The 21,434-nt window shown below is 29.0% G+C and overlaps 1 protein-coding gene and 1 long non-coding RNA gene across 5 annotated transcripts in view; one reads left to right on the top strand and one right to left on the bottom strand.

Annotated features, from left to right (window-relative positions):
• LOC107454132 (toll-like receptor Tollo) overlaps positions 1-1,363 on the top strand; it is a 201,647-nt gene extending 200,284 nt beyond the window's left edge. For 3 of the 4 annotated variants that reach the window (XM_087166169.1, XM_087166170.1, XM_087166171.1), the window contains one exon: positions 981-1,363. The gene's annotated coding sequence lies outside the window, so the exon portion shown is untranslated. The remainder of the gene's footprint in view (positions 1-980) is intronic. The other variant, XM_016071203.4, reaches the window with a different exon arrangement.
• LOC147808208 (uncharacterized) overlaps positions 1-21,434 on the bottom strand; it is a 306,815-nt gene that overhangs the window by 271,952 nt on the left and 13,429 nt on the right. The gene's annotated exons all lie outside the window — the stretch shown is intronic.

Raw genomic sequence — 21,434 nt, 5'->3', positions numbered from 1 at the left:
AAAAAAAAATTGAAACTGACGCTATAATTCAAAAATTGAATTATTTGCTGCCATATTCATACATTTTGTTTATTATGCTAGGCTGTTTACTTGGACTGCGGGGTTACTTTAAAAATGACTTAGAAGCTTAAGTTTAATTTTATGATCCTATCACTGCTTGAGAAATAACTTATCTGGAAATATATTTTGCTTACTTTTCATATGTCATAGTAGGATTATATTATAAATGATATAATAAAAACATAAATCAATGTGTCATTTTGAAATCGTTTATAAAAGTTTTTATAACTGTTCCACTTCAATTGTTATTTTCTCAATGAAAGTTTTGATACAAATCTATACGCATTAAGTCCAGAACCAAATCAATGCCAATTTCTTTTAACGTAAATTTTTTTTAAAGCTTTGCGCTCTTTCGTTATCTAATATCCTATTGTTTACAAAAATTATCTTTTGATAGGTGAAATAATTTTTTCAACAGTTTTATTATTCTCTTGATTGATTAATTTTTTTTACTGTTTTATTACATTTGGAATTGAGAATTAATCTTTAATAATTTTACAAAAAAATTCTGCCGTTTTACTATTTTTAATAAAGGCAATTTTCTTGCTGTTTATTGCTTTATTATCATCACATATGAGCAACGGTTTTTTAGAGCACATGGTACCAGTACTTTTTGCCGTGAAATCCATTTTAATCTTTAAATTTTATAAAACGAAAAGAAGAAAAAAAACTGATTTAGCGTAATTTTTTGCAATATTTATTGAAACACTGTTATTAAGTAAATATACAGTAAAAATTACGTTATAAAATTTTACAGTTACGGAATTTTTTGGATTTTACCAATAGGGCACTCAGGGTGAAGATACTTTTTAACGTAATTTTATCTGTAATTTAAGCAGTATAGCACTTATTACATACTGTATTATATTTGGACATTTGTTAATTCAATTATTTATATATTTTTTTTCTTTTCTTTTCAGAGAGAAGAACTGACCAGACTCTCTACCCGTGAAATTTCATAAGAAAAAATTGTTATTTTGTTTAGACTTCCAATTTTTGTTTTGTGTCAACTTTGTAAGATTGAATGTTTCCATAAAAAGGGTGTTTTTGTTTCTGCTTTTTCCGTAACTTTTTGTAATCCTTCCAATGGTGAACTTTAATACCTGTTCCCAGTTAAAAGAACTGGGTACTTTTTGTGGAACGCGTATTCAAATGAAATAGTTATATTGTAACTGGTATACTGCGTCTCTTCTTATAGGAAAGAAATTGTATAGCCTATTTATCCTAGAAATCGTCTGTGTATAATAAGCAAATGCGTATTATGAGAATTTTGTTTTATAAATAAAAATGTCATGAATAAAAATGCCACTGTTGTGATTTAATGTGTATGGTTTTATTTAATACATTGAGATTCTGGGGCAATATTGTGACAAGTCACATTTTTCAAATTGTTCTAAAGAATGGTTTTGGCTTTTTTTTAAAAAAAAAAAAAAAACGTGATTGCCATTCAAAAAATATTTCTGTGTATTGTGCTGACATCTAGCTGAAGTTTTGGAAAGCAAACAATAGAAAGGATCAAATTAATGCATAAGTGTCACTTTTGGGGAAGAAAATTGACTTATCACTTTATTGCCCCAAGCCTTTTATATTATCAGTCTCCTTTGGCGACCAGATTGATCACCTTTTAAAATTATCTTGTACAATATATAAACCTAACATGGTTTTTCGAAGCTCTGTTGCCAAAAAAAAAAAGAAAGAGAAAAAGCCACAGTGTTTAAGTGCCTTACACTTGAAGCAAAGTGAAGAAATTAAACTACATATATTATCATGACTTGAAGATAATATTTGGGCTTCAGAACAGACAAATAACTTAAATATTTTAAAAGGTTAAACTTTTTTTCTCTAATAGCCTATTTCGCCAAAATTGCCAATTTGGCGACATTTTCCCACCTACATGAAAATTATCAAAATTATTTTATCCTCAGTTTTTGCCAATTTTCATGAACTCAAATAATTCAGCATTGGAGTAAGTTCTTAAATATTAAAAATTTGGACCACAAATGTTTTTAATTTTTATAGTACTGTGATTGACGTTTTGCGCTATTTTCCGAATAAGCAAAGACAACGCTGGCTTGACCTAACAGCCACTGGTAGCTGGTGCAAACTTACATCAGTTATAAAAGTAACTTATCCCTATTTCATATAACGGCGGAGCTTCCGAAAAACGATAGATGGTGATACATACGAAAAGTAAAATTTACATTAGCTGGTCTTTTTCGCTATCTTGACCAAACCATTGGAACAATATTTCCCACTCTGCGATTATCCCATATAATTTGGGGAGTCAGAAATCTGAAGGCGTCGGATCAGAAAAAAAAGTATGTTAGTACAGAAAAAAGTACGTTTTTGTGTCTGATTTCGTTAATTTAAAAATAATCTGCACTAATTACGATCATTAGTTCAAAATTACGATCAAAAGTTATTCTGAGTGGTCTAATGAGATTTTCAATATTTTATTAACCGTTTATATTTATCTAATGAGATTTTCATGTACTAGGACTAGATCTTAGTGGTTTGAGAGGATGACCTTAAATATGTTAAATAGATAGTGAAGCTTACAAAATCTGACACAAATAAGTACTTTTTCAGAATAAGCGTACCTTTTTTTTCGATTATGATTTCTAACCCCCAAAATATAGAGATTTGCTACAATTTAGAAGTTCTCAATAGTTTGGTCAGGAGGGTGGTCTAAATTTTGGACCAATTAATTACTTTCTGCGAATTCATAATGTTTTGCGCACAATTACAAAATTCATTTATCCTTAGATAATTCCACAAAAAAATTTTTTTTAACGATTAATTATTGTTTGTCATTATTTAATACTAGTCGATAATATCTTGAATTGCAAAGCATCCAAATTTTTGCATTATTTTGAGGAAAGTAATTCTATATAGCAAAGTATCAAATTTGAATGAAATCGGTCGAATAATTCCTAAGAAATCGAATTTAAAATAAATCAGATATTAACAATTCGATTTCTCAAGAATTTTCCCATTCCATCTGACCATATAAAGTTGTATTCTTTAAAATGATACAAGACTTTGTATTGCTTTGAAATTCAAATTTTTTTCGACTATTAATAAATATTATAAAAAAATAATAAAAATTAAGAGGTCCTAGTTTTGGACAGCTCTGTATTTTCTAATTATTGGCTACTACTTATTTTTTGAAGGTCAGAAACCATAATACATTAAAAAAAACTATATTCATGCAGAAAAAATACAATTTTGTGTTTGCTGATTCTAAAATATCGTCTGCTTTAACGAATTAGCATATTTGAGGTCACCCCCTCGAACCCTTAATACTAAACCTTACTGGGTGAAAATCCGATCATAAGAACAAAAGCTGTTCCTTTTTTTTACGCACTGAACATAATGCACTTTAAATTTCTGAAATAATATTTTTATTCTATAGGGAAGTAAAAGTAAAGATAAAATATTTTTAGTTGTAAGGATTAAAAGTAAAGATAAAATATTTTTAGTTACAAGGATTAAAAGGAAAGATAAAATATTTTTAGTAATTCAATTCTGCAGTAATATGAAAGTTCTGCAGTAATATAAAAAACAGGAAAAAAAGGAGTTTGTACCAAAAAGAATGCTCCATATAAATTCATATAACGAAAACGTATTTGTATAGAATGCCCTATATAAACATTTAATACTTTTTTCTAAAAAAAAAGAGAAAAATTTTTCTTCTACAGATTAAAAAAAAATCAGTTTTTCTGAAAGTTAAATAAAATGAAGTTTAATGTTATACCATTTTTTTTCTTCAAATAAAAAGCACCTAACTTAATTAAACTATTTCTTCATTGCATTGAACAAGAAAGAATGATTAAACTTTAATTTTCTGATCAGATTTAAATTTAATTATAGAGCAAACGTTTAAATGTAGATTGTTTTGGACTTGAAAAGTAAAAAGAAAACGTTTTGGTATATATTCGCAAATTAAATTTTTTAATCGTTCTAATAGTTTGGAAATTTTAAATTTTTTTCTTTTGATTGAAGGAAAGAAAAATGACCACTGCATTTCGAACCAGCCTTAAGAAAATGTAATTGAGGATAAAACTTTCTTGTTAACATTAAAAAAATAAGTTCTTCATAGAAATCAATATTACGTATCGAATAATTTTTCAATAATTCCTCTACCATATTATTCATAATAATTTCTTCTCATTCCTTAACATTATATCATTTTCAGCAAATTATGAATGCAATTTTCCTACTTTTTCTATAAATTTTAACCTTCACAATATCCTAAATTATTTATGTTTTAATTATTAAAAATAATTTAGTGAATCCTCAATTTATATTCAGTAATCTTGTAATGCACATTCTTTAATTACTCAAACAATATCATTCTTTAAGCATTTTTTTAAAAAAACGTATTAACTTTGAAAGCTCATCTTTAATTAATGTTTTAAAGACAGTTAAAAAATAATTTATTTTAAAATCTAAAATTACAGAATTTAAAACAAATCTAAAAGATTTACTTTTTTATTATTCGAAAACCTGTTTTAACGAAGGAAAACGAAAAGCTACAATTCTAAATCGGACATTATAAAGGTCTGAATAGGACATTCTAATACTATTCTAAATAAAACATTATACATTATTTCTTTAATTTAAGAAAAATTAAAAATGAAAAAAAAAAAAACTAAATAGAAGCTACTGCATTCTTAGATGTAGCATATGAGGAATGATTTACGAAACAAAATTTCCTAACTTTTTTTTAGAGTTACACTTAACTTTTTTTTAGAGTTACTTTAACTTTTTTTTAGATTTACCCCAAAAAGTTTTTTTTTTTTTATTCTTTAAAAATAATTTCTTATGGAACTAGAGGGCTCCGCCCCCTGCTCGCTGACGCTCGCCAACCCCCGGAGAATTGCTTCGCAATTCTTGCTTGGTTTGCTTCGCAAAACCAAGAATGCTTTGATTTCATATATTTCAATATTAAACTGAATATTAACTGTTATCATCGAAAAGAATTAATTTTCTTAAATGCAGAATAAGCAGTGTGTCAATATCAATGTCACTTTTTTTCGTTGACTACAGTTCCTTCTATGTCCTATTTGTTCTCTAAATGAGCCAAAATTGTCAGAAATTAACATCAATGTGCAGATATAATCTTAATATGAAACTTGTTTAAAAAAAATGATAATCACAATAATACAGACTTTGTCCCAAAGAAATGAATATTTAAAATAGGTGGATTAGGATTTTGGTCCATATCATTGTCAACATTGCGAAAGCGAATTGGTACAGTGTGCATTCCAACCACATTTTCTGTATTTACAGGTCTGGTTTGATGTGGGCAAATGAAAGTCGATGTTGTTGCGACTGTGTAGCAATTACACACATTCTCTTTTAGCTCAACCTTTGTTAGTTTAACTTTTTTTTTGTTAGTTGAATCATCATTAGGTTGTATAAGCAAAAGAGCATTATTTTCTTCTATACTATGAAGTTTACGTTTTTCCCGCTTTCGATTAGCTTTCGCATTGAGTTGCGACTTTTTAGTAATGTTAGGTCTTTTCTTTTTAGGCATTACTTGTAAATAAACAAATCGAATTAAGATTTAAAACCAGATTAAACTTACGAATTAACGTTTTAGAAAACAAATAATCAGATTAATCAATATATCAATACGAAATAAGTTGAGATGTTGTAAAACTGAAGAATGAAATTCTAACTATTTTGTGATTGGTTGCATCTCTGAAAAAGAAAATTCAGACTTGTAAATCGCTTTTTTAAGCTTGCCGTTTTCAGACATGTGATTGGCTGTTGTGAACGGAGGTTATTCTTCATTATTAACTGCAAAATCGTGCTTTAAAACTAAAATAAATAAAAATTTAAAATTATGTAAAATATTTGAATGCCCTAAATGTCTTCCCTGAAAGATTCTGAATGAATTGATTCCTTAATCTTAGATTTTCATCACGTAGTTAAAAAGTTTTTCAGGGGACAAAATTAACTGCAAAAACTTTTTTTTAGAATAGAGAGATTATGCTGCACAAGAAATTTCATATGGATAAGATGCTTTAAATATTTACAATAATTCGATGGGATATAATTTTATGACTATTTTAATGTAAATAGTATCTTAAAAATTTCACAATTTAAAAACAAAAGGTACAAAACTTAAAATATTATTAATAATTTATAATTATAGGAGTTATTTAGAGTAATATCTGGAAGAATATAATTTTTTTACAATAATTTTTATCAACATAGTGAAATAATTTTTAAGTCACTTTCTGGTCTTCTTAAACAAGGCTGTAATTTATTTTTTATTTCATGCTTTTCAAATAGTTTTCAATTATAATATAGTTCAGTATCTAAATAAATAAACTTTTTTCAAAATAAAAATAGATCTTGTTTGCACCCTCTTTCCCTAAAAAATATCATCTAAGATATGACCACATGTACCTAACTAGCTTAGAAGTTTAAGAATGTTGCTATCTTTGTTGGCAGGGGAAAATTCCAACCCCATTAACCGAATGAGTTAATATTTTAGCAATTTGTGAACAAGCCTTCCTTTTGTGAGGTACTTTTAATGACGTTTTAAAAAAAAGTCTATTAGGAAAATAATGATTTGTTTTTAACAATATCACATATATGATAAGCTTAACCACTGGGTATTAAGAAAATTTTAGAGCTATTTAAGTATTCAAATCAATTAGTCAAAAAGTACGATGTTTAGAGAGATACTTAACGTAAGCTTAAAATTGAATAGATAGATTATATGTTATTTTCAAAATTTATTTTTTTATCTCTAATAGTTTTCGAAGAGGTATTTAATTACATTAAATTCGGGCACAACTGCTCGAATCGAATCGGCTCTTAAATTCATAAAAATGTAACAAGTTGCGTTCTTTTCCCGGTATTTCTTCTGCATTTATTCTTCCAGGTATTTCTTTACTCTTTTTTGTTTTGTTTATTATTCAATATTCATATAATGCAACATTTTTGTTTGCATAAAATTATTTAAGTGTGCTAACATGTTCTTGTTTTTCAATTCAGAAATGTGCAATAGAAGTTTGAATATAGTGTTTTAAATAAAACGCGGCAAAGGTTGATTGTTTTGCAGTAATACATTAAGTAAAAAAGAATTATACATCTAAAAAAAACATTAAAATAAGAAAAATAAAAATAACCACATCTGTCTAACTAGCTTAGTATCACAAGAATCTTAATAAGAATATTATTTACAACTGTCGTTGGTAGCGGAAAATGCTATAAATTCCGTCCCCACTAACCCAACGTACCTCTTTTATTACCTCAATATAATGACTAATTGTGGCTTCAGATAGTCTCTTGGCAAACCATGAAACAAACCCTCTCTTTGTGAGGTTTCTCCAAGAGTACTGAAGCAGACTTCCTAAGTTGGTTGCAATCGGCCTCGGCTTAACAGATTGACGAAGACAGATGCAAGCTTTGGTGCAAAAGTGACAACGATTCTTCACAAATGTGTCAGTGAGTCGAAAAATGTGGTGTCGGTTTCATAGGGGTAAGGATGGCACGATACATGATACATCGGGACATATGATAAAGATGATGGGGAAAAAAACGGTACTCGTAGAGAGATTGGATTGGAAATTACCGGATACATCTGTTGCCTGTTGATATTTTAAGCTGTGTATCAAGAACCATCATAAGGCATTAAGATGACAGTTGATAAATGGTTAATATCGTTAAAAACTCAACAGCAAAACTCAATTCAGCTGAGGAGGTTGAAGTTGATGGTGATGAATACTTTATTTTTTAGTTATGGATATTATTATATATTTGAACAGCTAAACACTATGAATTAAATTGACTAAATTTGACGAACATAATAGAGGTAATAGTTGTAGTTTGGATTAAACTTAGATTAGATGCGCATTAATGTGCAGAAGTATACTTAGAGATAAGATCTCATTGAATAGGAGAAAAAAAAATTATATTATATAGACACACACCTGGTGGTGTAAATGAAAACAATAACCGGAGAAGAAGATTTTACTTGGAACTCTACAAGACTTATAAACAATCTGATATTATTAAATACATAAAAATAAATAGAATGAAGTGAATGACCCATGTTTGATTCGAATGAGTGATGACAATACAATAAAAAGATATTGCTTTTTAGACTCACTAGAACAAGAAAGCGGGGAGGGCCGCGGTTGAGCTGGGCTAACTCAGTGGAGATTGGTTTTCTTCCAATTAATGAAAAAAATTGTAGATCAAAGATAAGTCGTTAAGGAGAAATCTTCAGAGGAAGGCATTGGCCCACATTGGGCTGTCTGGCTGACTATGATATATATATATATATATATATATATATATATATATATATATATATATATATATATATATATATATATATATATATATATATATATATATATATATATATATATATATATATATATATATATATATATATATATATATATAAAAACTCCTTTGTGCCTATCATCCATTTAAAAGGACAGTTTTTCAAAAATGAGAAAGTGGGCATTGCTAGATTAATTTCTCCAGAAGCAAGGTGTCATAACTTACTACGGTAATGCATTAATAAAATAAACATTTATAATTGTATCTGAAGTAAGATACGTTATTTTTTAAAAGTTAAAGTGGTTGGTAACAGAAAAAAAATACCAACCTGGTCTGAACAGATATGTACTACCATTTTTTTCCAGACATTTGTTTTACACATATAGACCTTTTTTATGTCTTAATAAATAAAATAATTTTGTGACATAATAAATAAAATAATTTTGGTAATTTTAATAAATAATAATATAAACATTTATAATTCTATCTGAAGTAAAATACGTTACTTTTTCAAGATTAAAGTGGTTGGTAACAGAAAGAAATATCCACTTCGTATGAGCAAATGTGTACTACCACTTTTATCAGATAATAGTTTTTCACATATAGTTCGCTTTTGTGTCGTAATAAGCAAAATCTGTGTGTTAATAAATATCTAAAACTTACGTCTTAATAATTAAAATAACTTTGGTACTGAATAAATAAAAACTTTTTATTTGTGAAAGCATTTCTTTTTTCTAAATTATCGCTTCTATAAACAAAAATTATTTGCGTAACTCATTTTCTAAAGCAAATGCCAATGGGCTGAACTTGTTTGCGTTTAATATGGGGGCTTAAAACAAAAATACAATTTCGAATAATTACAAAATGTGATCAGATAACAGATATGAACAATATATTTGAGAATAAATATTCTACAAAGTACAGTTTTATTTTTCGAAACTCAACAGTTTTCGAAAAACTTATTTTTGCAAACTAGTTTATTGTTTTGCTTGTAAACAGGAAATAAAACAATATTCTCTCAATGATACAATGCAGTTTAAAAATTCGTTAGACTCATGTTTTTTCAAACAATGCATTTATATGAAAACAATTTCGCCAAACATTTCTTCTGTTTATTACGTGCTTCCAATTAATTTTCATTATTTTAAAGAAAGGAAAATCAGAAATAGAAGAATTTTTATACTTGTATTAATTTTCTCAATAAAGACAGTAATCTCTGTTCAAATATTTATTTTCGTGAGTTTATTTGTGAAATAATTTAGATTATCTTAAGTAAATGGCTAAGGTTGCGTTTGGAAATTGCAAATAAATTTTGACTTTTTTATTTGTATGCAGTTATATCAATGTACAAAATATGCTTGTAAAAAACTTAAAATCGCGAATAAACTACTGTTTCGCAATACTTTAATTAGTTGCCTTTATCAAATCTTGCTAAGTTTTTTTTTAACATTTTACTATAAGCTTATACGTGTGTTGGAAGCTATTACTTGTTGCATGATGTCAAATAAAAAGAATTTTAGGAATATTAATATAGAACGAGAAAAATAAAAGTGCTATTAAGTAAATAATTATAAATTGATATATATATTTCGGTATAATTAATGTCATAGAATTTTTTTTAAAATTTGCAATGAATATTATATTTCTAAAATTATATCTAAATGATTTGAAATATTATATATATATATCAAATAAACGAATTATTATATATGTATATAATAAACGAAGTAAAATTTTAAAATTATTCAGATATTATTTTACAAATGCAAGTTTCGAAAAATTTATCTGACATTAATTTTACCGGATTATATACTCGTATATCCATTTATAACGTACTTAATAACACTTTTATTTTTCTTCGTCTAAATTATTATTCCTAAAATTATTTTTATTTGATATCATGGTCACAAGGAATGTTTCTGAACAGGGCATAACAGGGAAGTGCTCCCAACCACATACGATGACATTTCGCTACGTATGGCATTCCATGCAATTTTAATCTAGCTGATGTGCCGTAAATCCCTTAGAAATTTGTACCTGCATTTATGCGACCACTGTATGTATGACGTTCTTAAACTTGTACAATGCGACATAAAAAAGGATTGATTTTTTAGAAAAACTTTAGTGTTTGATGCAAAACTAATTTTTAGTTTTGAAATCCCAATACCCTAGTTAGGTAAGATCAAGTATTTGTATAAATGCAACAAAGAATTTCATCTGTAGTTTCCATTAAGCGTTATTTTTAATTGGTATTTAATTTAACAATATATGTACATACTGCATAAAAATCCCACGCTGGATTTTCCATATTATTGTAATGATTTCGGTAATTCTTGATTTAAAATTAATGACCAAGACGATATAATGACGTAGTAGACCGGAAGTTAATTTTAATTACTCAGTAACATGATGAATAAAGTTATATAACGTGGTTAAAAGAAAAACAAATAATGCCGCATAATTAAACAAACTATGGTAATGCAGAACACTCAATGCACAATGTAGAACGCTTATCAGTGTATGAACTCAGAATTGAAGAGGGAAGCACAGCGATACAAACAAGTTACAAACGAGGAATCACCATTATAATGCTATCCAAATAATATAAGATGTTCATAGTTACAGAAAAACTAGATTTCGGCGTTACTTTTACATTTCTCGTTCTTTCTTTCCTTATTTTTTAAGAAAAAAATTATTAAATTTACAACTACTTGAGATCATATCTCGCAATTATTAAGAAGTGCGCAATAGGAGAGGGGAAAGAGGCTTGGACAGCATCCGCTCACCCATTGGTCAACTCCTCTCTTTTGTAACTTTTGTATGCAATTTCATTCTGCATTTCTGAGTTTCCATCTTTCAATCTATGTTTTAATGCTGATGAAGGGTTTTCATTATTTAACCGAAACTATAGTATTTCTGTTTTTGTAGTATTATTTGTGCTTTTTTCACTTTCGTTACTTTTGTTTATATATATATAGTAAATTCTCCTGTTTCCCTTAGCCAGTAACTGAACAGTAACAGTTTGAAGAATTGTAGCTTAGATATTTCCCAGCATTAGTTAGTCTATAGACGGTCTTGTGTTGAGACACAATGCTTTGTTTTCTAAGACAGAAATTATATGAGGAAAGTGTTTTTTAACTAATATTTGTTTGTAATTATCTATAGATAAAAGAATTATTATTTGCCAAATGTTTTCGATTTACTTAAAAATTTTGACGAGGTATGTATAGAGGAAAACGTAAACAGCTTGATTAACATTAAGGAGTCCAAACGTGTATCGTGCCATCCTTACCATCTCTATCGTGCCATCTTTACCGACAGTGTCATCTCTATGAAACCGACACCAGAAAAGTTAAGGAGTCCGACTTCTCTTCTGGAACCGTAATTTCGACTGCTGTTAATATAAGAGCCATAAAGATGAAATAATAATTTCATATTTTCAGCTCAATAAGTATTCTTTCATACTTTATGTTATAATATCTTCTTGGAAATTAATTGAAATCCTTATTTGGTTATAGGGACATCGTTAATTTTGAGTACGTATGGAAGAATAGCGTGTTTAACATTGAGGAGTCCGAACTTTCGACAGATTTTCTTCTTTAACTATTGAAACCATAATTTCCAGATTGCAGTTAATATAAGAGCCATAAAGGTTAAATAAATAGGTATAATCTATCATCCGCAGTTCTACAGATGTTGATGACACTTCATATTTTCAGCTCAATAAGTATTCTTTCATACTTTATGTTATAATATCTTCTTGGAAATTAATTGAAATCCTTATTTGGTTATAGGGACATCGTTAATTTTGAGTACGTATGGAAGAATAGCGTGTTTAACATTGAGGAGTCCGAACTTTCGACAGATTTTCTTCTTTAACTATTGAAACCATAATTTCCAGATTGCAGTTAATATAAGAGCCATAAAGGTTAAATAAATAGGTATAATCTATCATCCGCAGTTCTACAGATGTTGATGACACTTCATATTTTCAGCTCAATAAGTATTCTTTCATACTTTATGTTATAATAACTTCTTGGAAATTAATTGAAATCCTTATTTGGTTATAGGGACATCGTTAATTTTGAGTACGTATGGAAAAATAGCGTGTTTAACATTGAGGAGTCCGAACTTTCGACAGCTTTTCTGCTTTAACTATTGAAACCATAATTGCCAGATTGCAGTTAATATAAGAGCCATAAAGATTAAATAATTAGGTATAATCTATCATCCGCAGTTCTACAGATGTTGATGACACTCATATTTGCAGCTCAAAAAGTATTCTTTCATACTTTATGTTATAATATCATCTTGGAAATTAATTGAAATCTTTATTTGGTTATAGTGACATAGTTAATTTTGAGTACGTATGGAAGAATATGCAAGCAGCGTGTTTAACATTGAGGAGTCCGAACTTTCGACCGCTTTTCTGCTTTAACTATTGGAACCATAATTTCCAGATTGCAGTTAATATAAGAGCCATAAAGATTAAATAATTAGGTATAATCTATCATCCGCAGTTCTACAGATGTTGACGGCATTTCATATTTTCAGATCAGAAAGTATTCTTTCATACTTTATGTTATAATATCTTCTTGGAAATTAATTGAAAGTCTTATTTGATTATAGGGACAGCTCCATCATATTTAATTTTGAGATACTGATCTTTTAAATTCAATGAAAGAATTTTTTAGTTTGTTTTTCATTAGTTAAGCCATCTATTTAGCAACGGAAGTACACTGAAGATGTAGTAGTTTTAAAATAAGATAGAAATGACTTGTAGGAACAAAATGAAAGATTTAATTCCATTTTTTTTAATAAGTGGAGGGCCACTATTTAAATACTTTTTTATTATTGTTATAAATAATTATATCGTTTCTACTTGGTGATATAAAAGCTCCATTTCCTTCAAAAATTTAGAATCGTATGCTGTGAAATGTACTCGAAATTTTTTGTTTGCCTAAAATTATTCGCTTATTTTTAAAACTCGCCAGACGTTAGGGAAACATAACAGATTTGAAGCAGAAAATATAAAGTTGCAAACGAAGAAAATATTAAATAAGTGAAAGGTTAAAACGAAACCCCGATATCCGAGAGAGTCAAATTAGGTCAGCCTGCACTTCCAAGTGCTATAGGGCGGTAATGAGGAGCCCATGACGTTAACTAAGAAATAGGAATTCGTCTAAATGAAGGGAAAAAATTGACAGTACCAAACCTGCCAGCATGTTTTATCTTTTTAATTTTTAAAGCAAAAGGAAGTTCTTATTTAATCAAGTATATCTTTTCACTTTAGTTTCTTGGAATTTTTCATTTAATAATTTCTTTTATTCAACCAAGTCAACTCTCTAATAACTAGCTTGGAATAAAGAATTTTTATTCAAAGCTATCTTTAAAAATAACAATTCAGCTTAGCTCCAGCTTTTTGGCTTGTATTTTTATCATCCATAACTGAAGCTTTCCGTCAACATGAACTAAACTTCTTTCATAATTAGTTCGGTTTTAAAATTTTTACTCTTAAGTCTACCTATTTTTTTTTTCTCCAAAATAAAGGAATAGTATTATAAGTTACTCAACTCTATTTACTTTCTTTACCCACAATTCAACTGGACTGAATTTATCTTGTAAAAAAGAAAAACGCAGACATGAAAAGAGATATATATCCCGGAATCAGCAAAATTGTCGGCAATAACAGCTACGTAAATAACGAGGAGGGGGAAAAAGAATTCCAGGACAACAAAATTGGAACGTTTTTATTCTACCTTTTATTCCGATATACTTTTCTTTTTCTTTCTTGTAAAAGTGTACTGATATCTTCGTAAAGGACAACACTACACAGAACTCGTATTTTAGTTTCTTTTTTTTTCGTTCTTTTCATCCTTTATCAGAAAAAGTCTTGAATAAAGTAAGTTTTTTTTATATCTTTTTTGAAGAAAATACTATGTAGTCAAGAAGATTGTATTAATTTGCCTCCCGAATTTATGTAAGCTTATTTTCCTTTAAATAACCCTTAACTTTTTATTTTTAACTTTGCTTTTTGTTTAAATGCAATCGTTCGGATGAACATTTTAAAATGTGTGCAGTTTTTGATACACCGTGAGACTTTGGACAAAGATATGTTTTAGAAACTTTGTCAAAAAATTTTAATTAGTGACAAAATAAGGAATTTAGTTTAAAAATAAATTTAAGTAGCAGCGAAAGTAAGTTTCTGGCAGAAATGGGAAAAAATCCTCAAATGGTCGCAGTTTTAAAATGGCAAATTTCTTTCTTAGTGTGAATAACAAGATACACTCTAGGCTAACTCGGTGATTGTTAAATTTAAAAAAAGGAAAAGACCATTCAGGGTCCCAGAATCATGGAATCTGCAGAGCTGAAATCGACTATACTGCACAAATCACGTACTCAAAGCAAGAACTTCTAACAGCTTTATAAATTACTTTAGACAAAGATATGTTTTAGATACCTTATCAAAAAAAATTCTAATTAGTGGCAAAATAAGGGATTTTGTTTAAAAGTAAATTTAAATCACAAAGAAAATAAATTTTTTATTTTTAACTTTGCTTTTTTTTTTAAATGCAATCGTTCGGATGAACATTTTAAAATGTGTGCAGTTTTTGATACACCGTGAGACTTTGGACAAAGATATGTTTTAGAAACTTTGTCAAAAAATTTTAATTAGTGACAAAATAAGGAATTTAGTTTAAAAATAAATTTAAGTAGCAGCGAAAATAAGTTTTTGGCAGAAATAGGAAATGATCCTGAAATGGTCGCAATTTTAAATTAGCAAATTTTTTTCTTAATATAAATGACAAGATATACTCTAGGCTATCTGGATGATTATTAAACTTAGAAAAAAAAAGGAAAAAACCATTCAGGGTCCCAGAAACATAGAATCTGCAGAGCAGAGATTGGCTATACTGCGCCAATCACGTACTCAAAGCAAGAACTTCTAACAGCTTCATAAATTAAATTTCACTAAATAATTGCTGAACTAACTCAATGACTTAATAACCACTTTATTTTAAAGTGATCAAATGGTATTGCTAGCAAAGTCTGTCGTGAAAAATAAAAAAAATATATTAGAATCGTAAAACAATATAAATAAATAAACTACTATATTAAATCCTACGTAAAAAAAGAAAGAAAGCATTAGGAGGAAAGAAAGAAATAAGATTATTATGGTACCATGGAGTTGTGAACCTTTTTCCCAAAACGAAACAAAATAAGGTATCTTTTTTTTCTTCTTATTTTCCTAGAAAATTACTGCGTTTAAAATATAATAAAAAGCTTACGCTTTAAAGCAAAGCAAAAAAGGAAAACTAAAACTGCTATTAAATTATATGAATGATTTTATTTCCAATTATGCATGTAATTATAATTTTACAGTTTTAAAAATTGTTCATTATCTTGTTTTTTCTTCCCCTTAAAGAAAATTAAAACAAAAATTAAACCCTCTATTTCTTATTTTTTCAATTATTTGCGTGTAGATTATACCTACATGTCTAGTTTGGCCAATTAAAGTATTGTATATATTTGAGATCTGGCTTTCACTGTAATGTAAAATCGAATGAAATTCAATATGAGCTTTGTTTTATACTGTATTAATTTTATAGTGAAGTATAATACAGCAAAATAACAGCCTTTTTGGGACATAACGGAAAAATCCGTTTTCAAATTTGCACGATGAAGGAATGTATTGTAAAAAAACCTATAGTTTACTCAAGATCCCAGTCAATTTACTTAAGTTTTCGCACTTACGCATAAATCAGAGTTCCTCGTTAACAGAGTAGCAGAAAATATCGGTTTGTCCCAATCCTTTTCTCTAAAGGGGGAGGGAGAAGTGCCGAGTGTAGTATCGACCGGGGTTCGTTCCCCGGCCAATCGGATTTTTTTTCCGAATTTTTTTGTCGGAATTTCCAGATTTTTGGTGCTTTGTCATTTTACATGAGTCTTGCTTAATAATTCCTGTAAATTTACTCGCAGTTTTTTTTTCTTTCGAAAACGGAAAATCACTTTTTGTTCTCAAATGGTACAAAACATATATTATATAGATTGTTAAAATAATCATGTATTTTATACAAAGCGTCTCAGGCAGGCAACTATATCCCCATAAAACTATATAACATGATATTTTCGATACATTTTTAATTTCCTGCATCTTACTGCGTCATATGAAAATCCAACCGGGAATATACTGAATTATTATTAGTTCTATTCAGTATCATGCAGTATTAGTAATGCTCTATTTTCAGTATTAAACTGCACAAATGTTGCATAATCGCGTGGGCAGCGTTCACAGAAACAGAAAACTACCCACGCATATGGAATTCAATATTATTCCTTCAATACTTTCCACTTTATTCCATTCTCATTCAAACTATGACCAGTATGAATAGATTGATAGATCAAGATAAATTGCTGTATGGAACAAATAGAAAGATCTAAATTCGCGTCAAAATGTGGATTTAGTTTTGAAATATATAAATGATTACGAATAATTAATTCAATACCAGAAAAAAATATTACTACATATAATAACAGTTCAATGTTAGTTGCAATTATGATTTCCTTCGATCTGGTAAAGGAATTCTGATAACTACTATTAATGTTGAAGGGATCAAAGCCAAGTAGTGATAAGCCGCTCTTTTTTATTTTACAAATGTGATGTATGGCTGCACAAGACAGATTTTTTTTTTCAAACTCAAAAACAGCGCTCCTTGCCCATTTCATAAGGCATATATCAGGGGTGGCCAAGCTTCTTAATTGTCGAGCCATTCTTCAAAATTTGAAATTTTTCGCGAGCCGCAATTAAATACGTATTTAAATGGTATGCAAAAAAGGTATTAAAATTTTTTTTACAGAAATTATATTCATTGAAAACATAAAAATAAATGTTCAAAATATGTGTATTGAATTCAAATATTAAAAATTAAACGCATTCATTTTACTTCCTAATAATTCTGGAATAATTGGTAAATAATTGGTGATAATTGGTAAATAATTGATAAATAAATTTGGTGAATAATTGGTGAAAACACTTCTCAGTAATTCTTTGAGATGCTGGTTAGTTAAGACAGATTGGTGTTTGGATTTCGCGAATTTTAATGTGGAATAAAATTATTCACATAAGTACGTTGCTTGTTCCGAATATTGAAATAATTTGACAGGCATCCTTTTTTAATTCAGGATACTCCGATTCTGGTATAAATTTCCAAACTTCGGAACATACGGAACGATAATAATTTTTTTAAATATAATAGTACAAAAATGAAAAGGGAACTCGGGTACATTTATCAAAAGCCGCAAATAATCTTTCAAAGAGCCGCATGTGGTTCGCGAGTCGCAGGTTGGCCACCCCTGACATATATATTATTTTATTTCTCGATGACCTTTAATAGCAATCCCAACAATTATGATTGCTAGTAATCAATTACAAATAATTTTGATTCAAATGAAACAGAAAATTTCAAAATTCTCTCCTCAAAAAAAAATTCAGATATGAAACCAATTAAGATCTAGATTCCAAAATTTGGATAAGCAGTTATCGAAATTTAGAATCCATTTAGAACCGAAAATGATCTATATTTTGCTATATAAACAACTTCAACTAGAGATATTAATATATAATTTTGTAACTATTCATAATTGTGTATAATTTCAGAATCTAGCAAAAATAATTCTTTTCGGGCAGAATTTCGAAACCACAACACACAGATTCTTGCAGAAATCTTAAAAGAAATACTTTTGGTCGAGATTTAATCGAAACTACTATCAAATTCTTTTAAACTGCTGAAAATTTCTTTTCAAATTTTATTCTATAATCCTTTCTTGCAAAAGATTTTATTCGGTAAATTATCGATTTCTTTTTGAGGAATGAAAAGAAGTGAAAAATAAAAAGAAAAAAAGTCTCTGCGCATGCTCCACTAAGTCTAGTCGATTTGCATGATGCTTTACTCTTCTTCAGTGTCAATATGCTTCTGACTCAACTTTTGATGCGATCGACTCCAAAAGGTGGGAAAATAACTTTTCTTCGTCTTGACCCAGATACCATGAAAAGAAGTGTATCTGTAGAAGGTGGGAAGAAGAAGAAAAAAGAAAAGAAAGACGAAGAAGAAGGATGCTCCGAAAAGAATTTTCTCCTCTTCCTGAATCTTAAGAGTTTGGCGAGATTTCTGTGAAAGAAATGTTTGGTGTATTTTGTGATTAATATGCTTTAAGCATACATTAAGTTAAGGTCGCGTTATAGAGCGAAGTTTTCTGGCGGAAATGAAAGCATTTGAATACTGATTTTGATTTCAATAAGGTTGCTTTTGCTGATCCGGAAAAGGAAAGCTTATTGCTTATTATTTTTAAACCTATGTTTATAAAAATTTTGACAAAGAAAATCTGAACATTTTTTTTATAAATTTTAACCAATTTTTAGAATTTTTGTTTTTAGTAAGTTTGCGACTTAGAGGGAGCTTTAGATTTAATATGCCATAAATTCAGATTTATTGGTTTACCTCTTGTTTCTTAAAGCATAAATTATCGTTTCTTTATTTAAAAATGTTTATTGATGCAATATTAAGTGCAAGTATTTGCAGTATATGTGTTATCATGATGATTGGATGAATAATGCACTTAATAAATGACATCTCTGTACTTAAAACATCGTAAGTGCTGCCTCTGTTTCGGGTGTTCAACTTAAAATGTTACATTTTCTTTAGCTGTTCACAATCTATAAAATTTAGAAACTTGAATCGACGAAAGTGAGTAAAAAAAAAAAAGGACATGGAATATAATACAAAAATTTAACATTTGATAATTAGTTTAAGAATTATCTTCTGTGAAACTTGCTGATTGATTGATTTGTTCATTTACGTCGCACTAGAGCTGCACAATGGGCTATTGGCGACGGTCTGGGAAACATCCCTGAGGATGATCCGAAGAGATGCCATCACAATTTTGATCCTCTGCAGAGGGGATGGCACCTCCGCTTTGGTATCCCGACGACCTGCACGCGAAGTCGAGTACTTTACGGTAGAACAGTTTAACGAGGATCAATACCGCACATCCTCGGTCCCTACGCAGACTGATCCAAGTGGTCACCCACCCGCACACTGACAGCAGTCAGTGATGCTTGACTTCGGTGATCTGCTGGGAACCGTGTCTTAACGATCAGTCCACTGCGGGACCTGTGAAACTTGCAGTAAAAAAATACCGTACAGGCCTTTCTGCGGACCACAAAAATATAATTACAGATTTAAAAATGGGGCAAATTTATGGTTTTGGGGAGGAGAAATTGAAAATTCCCCTAACCAGGGTACCAGGGTTCTATCCCCGTAGTGACTTGAAGCCCACCCAGCAGCAGATCGGTGGGTACAGTCTTGCTTGAGAAGTAAAGGCGGTTGATGCGAAATGCTGATCACATTACCATCATCATATCGCTGGTTCCGATACTGAAAATCCTAAACTCCATGCATCCGCTGGTCAGAAATGTTCTTATTTTAAAATACGGGGCTTATGATGTTATGTTTAAAAGAAATTGAAAGAGAAAACCAATATACTTTTTTCAACTAGTTTTGTACTTTTTACATGTTTTTTTTTTCTTTTCTAGATTTCGCATTTTTCTCTCTTTTAACACATTTATGTAATTTAAATATTATACTTATAAGTATAAGGCTTTATGCTTTCAGTTGAAAAATGCTAGTACCGCAGAAGTAGTTTGAAAGGAATAAAGTCTTTTTTTCATTCTGGTCCACGTTCATGTTTTTGAAATGTCAATGTATTTTAATTTCAAGAGTTAATATAGGGTGTTCTTCTACTACAAACTCTAAAGTATATCTATAACTCTCTGCGGTACCATTAGTTTAGAGTCACTTATACTAGGTGTTCCACCATACTAGGGCCATTTATGCTAGGTTATGATATTTACATAATTGTGGATTTTGTTATATAATATAGAATAATATTATACATAGTTCTGTTTTATAATTTAAGAATTTTGAAATTACACACGTTATGAATCTCAAATTAATATTAAAGAGAGGAATAAACAAAAATTATCAAAATCTAAAAGTGAGCGACTTAATAATTTAATCAGTAATTTTTACAAAGTGTAATTGAAATCAATATCAGACGACGTTCCAAATTTTCTTTAAAAAATTTGACTTTTTTTCCTAATTTCTTTGAACGAACTAATATGTGGTCTCTTTCTTGGTATTTGATGTCAAAAGATCAATTCCAATATATTGTTAGTTCAACGATTATTAATTCTTAAGGCTATATAGATAGCCCATGAACATTTGAAATGTTACTTTTCTTGCAAATACCAAAATTTTTTTGTTAGTAGTCTTATTAATGTTACTCAACATCTGACCTTTATCGTATCGCTTTCAGTCCTTTATGATATCATTTTTAGTACGTCATCCCATAGCTTTTAGTCCCTTATCGTATCACTTTCAGTCCTTTATCGTATGACTTTCAGTCCTTTGCATCGATCTGTCAACGAGAGACCAAACAAGTAAGTAAAGACTCATACAATTTTGACGGCCGCTTGCCTTTAATAAAGTATATTCAATTCTTTTTCAGTCGTATTCCTGTCATCAGCCACCAGTTTCGATTGAGTATCACTAAAATTTGACCACAAAGGGTATTTCAAATGTGATAGGTAATGGAATAAAAAGAAGCAATTTTTCAATTTCATTTTTAGCTGAAAGCTTAGTAATATTTATAAAAAGCCTCTTTGAGTTTGTTAGCTACAATTAACGTACTTAAATAATTAAACGGTTGTTGAAAAGTGTACTTCTCATCAATTTTATTCATTTTTAAATGTTGATGGGACTCTTTTCCCACTCATGATTTGTGCAGTCACTATAGCTCATAACTTCAGAAAATAAAGTAAGATAAATGTGAGCAATATTAAAGGTTTGTGAGGAGTTCAGAAAAGAAGCCATCACTAGGGAGCTGTTTTATGTTATATGTTCGTTCATTTGATATGTTATTTGTTCGTTCATTTGATAAATTATTTGTTCGTTCATTGATTTGAATTTTTTATCGAATTTTTTTGTAGTTATAAACAC

The sequence above is a fragment of the Parasteatoda tepidariorum genome, chromosome 6 (genome assembly GCF_982258835.1).
Source record: "Parasteatoda tepidariorum strain Cologne lab strain chromosome 6, Ptep-v5.0, whole genome shotgun sequence".
NCBI classification, from domain to species: domain Eukaryota; kingdom Metazoa; phylum Arthropoda; class Arachnida; order Araneae; family Theridiidae; genus Parasteatoda; species Parasteatoda tepidariorum.
This window is presented reverse-complemented; position numbering and strand designations above follow the sequence as displayed.